The following is a 2,927-nucleotide window of genomic DNA, read 5'->3' on the forward strand; positions in this document are numbered from 1 at the left end:
AGCCCAACAGATCTCCACCTTGATGCCAGTGATCAGACAAGAAGCCTAATAAATGTAAAACACAATTTAAATGTCCTTCTCAAGAAGACAGCTTCCCAACATTCTCAACAAGCATCAACCTTAGCACCTGTACAGAACAAAACACTTAACCAGCATCAATGTTCAAAATTTGTAAACAATACTTAAATTTGTTTAAAGGTATTACCTTAGTACCTACATCAACTGGATTATACTGAGTTGCAATTTTCTCAAGTAATATAAGTTCTTTAGAAACAACATCTCTAATAAAATGTAACTTAACATCAATATGTTTTGTTCTTTCATGAAAAACAGGGTTTTTACATAGGTGAATTGCACTTTGACTATCAGAATACAAGACAACAGGGTTACTCAATTCATTTATTTCAGATAATAAGCCCTTGAGCCATAATGCTTCTTTTATTGCTTCAGTTGCAGCAACATACTCAGCTTCAGTAGTAGATAAAGCAACAATAGGTTGAAGTTGAGATTTCCAACTAGTACATGTATTACACAAAGTAAACATATAAGAAGCAGTAGATTTCCTATTGTCTCTATCTCCAGCAAAATCTGAATCTACAAAATCCTTAAGTACAACACCTTCATTACAAGCACTAAAGATTAAACCAACATGTGAAGATCCTTTCAAGTACCTCAACAGCCATTTTAGAGCAACCCAATGGTCTAGTCCTGGATTGGCCATAAATCTACTAAGTGAGCTAATGGAATGAGCTACATCAGGCCTAGTACATACCATAGTGTACATGACAGAACCTACGGCATTAGCATAAGGTACATTTTCCATTTGCCTAATGTCAGATTCATTTACAGGACATTGCTCTTTACTAAGTTTAAAATGGCTGGCCAATGGAAGTGAAACAGATTTAGAGTTATGCATGGCAAACTTAGTCAACATCTTTTCAATATATGCAGTTTGCTTCAAGTACAGTACCCTACTGTGCCTTTTCCTAGTGATTTCCATACCTAAGATTCTCTTTGCATGTCCTAGGTCTTTCATTTCAAATTCAACACTTAAAGACCGTTTTATCTGATTAATAACATGCATATTCTGACCAATCAGCAACATATCATCCACATAAAGAAGTATAAATGCAGCAATAGCATTTTCATCATTTCTTTTAAAGTAAAGACAATGGTCATATTCACTTCTTATGAAATCAATAGTAGATACAAAATTATCAAACCTTTTGTACCATTGTCGTGGAGATTGTTTTAAACCATATAATGATCTTTTTAATAGACACACATGATCAGATTTAGTTTCATCAATAAAACCAGGTGGCTGTCTTATATAAATCACTTCATCAAGGTCACCATGCAAGAAAGCAGTTTTCACATCCATTTGTTCAAGTTCAAGATCATAATGAGCAACAAGGGCAAGCATAACTCTGATTGTTGTGTACTTTATCACAGGTGAAAATATCTCATTATAATCTATGCCCTCTTTTTGCGTAAATCCTTTCGCTACAAGTCTAGCCTTAAATCTTATGGGCACCTTTTCAGTATTTCCCTCCTTAACACTAAAGATCCACTTGCAATCAATAAGGGTCTTACCTGCAGGTTTTGGAACTAAAGTCCAAGTCTCATTTTTCATTAAGGAGTCCATCTCATCTATCATAGCAGCATGCCAGTTCTCAGACTGCTTGCAGCTCATTGCCTCTTCATAAGATTTTGGTTCTTTAAACACTAAGTCATGATAGGACAAAACAGCAAGTGAAAGGTAATCTCCATGCCTAACAGGTTCTCTTACTTCTCTCCTAGTCCTATCTCTAGTTAATTGGTAATCTCCCAATTCATCAGGCTGACTTTCCAGATTTTCTTGAACATTTTCCTCTTCATTTTCTTGAGGATCAGAAGCTGTTTCAGCTTCTTCATCTACCTGTTCATCACTAACAGGTTCAGTAGGTAAACCAAGCTCCACCTGCAGTTTGGTATCATCACCTCTTTCATCACCAGGTAGCCCTTTTGGTTCTTTATTATCTAAACAAGGCATCTTTGACTCATCAAAGGTAACATCTCTGCTGGTGATGATTCTAAAACCTTTTACTTCTTTACTCCATAGCCTATAACATTTAACCCCATCGGGATATCCCAAGAAAATACATTTCTGGGCTCTAGGTTCAAGTTTTCCTATACTTTGATGGGAATAGGCGGCACAACCAAAGATTCTTAAATGTGAATAATCAGGAACATATCCTGTCCATAGCTCTTCAGGGGTTTTATCTCCTAGAGCACTTGAGGGGGTCCTATGAACAATATATGAAGCTGTTATTACAGCTTCACCCTATAACACCTTAGGGACACCTGAATCTATCAACATGCACCTAACCTTATCTATCAAGGTTCTATTTATCCTCTCAGCCACTCCATTCTGCTGAGGTGTATAAGGTACAGTTTTATGCCTTTTAATACCATATTCTTTGCACAACTGATCAAATTCAGCATTGCAAAACTCAAGGCCATTATCAATCCTAATGATCTTAATTTTCTTCCCAATCTCATTTTCCACCAGAATCTTCCAAGTTCTGAATTTATCAAATGTTTCAGATTTGTGTTTCAACAAATAAACCCAAACCTTTCTAGAATAGTCATCAATCAAGGACAAGAAATATCTATTTCCTCCTTGAGTAACAGTGGATGAAGGCCCCTATAAATCAGCATGTATATACTCAAGGATAGAGGTGGTTCTATGTTTTCCTGTGTTAAAATGCAGCCTATGCTATTTTCCTAAGGTACAGTTTTCACAAAAAGACACCTTAGATATAGAGTCCTTCCCAAACACACCTTTCTTATAAAGGATGTGTAGGCCCTTTTCACCTACATGGGCCAATCTCTTGTGCCACTTTAAGGTAGCATCAACTTCTACACTAGAAGACTCACCTATGTGA

Source organism: Olea europaea, unplaced genomic scaffold (assembly GCF_002742605.1).
Source record: "Olea europaea var. sylvestris unplaced genomic scaffold, O_europaea_v1 scaffold2339, whole genome shotgun sequence".
Classification (NCBI taxonomy): Eukaryota; Viridiplantae; Streptophyta; class Magnoliopsida; order Lamiales; family Oleaceae; genus Olea; species Olea europaea.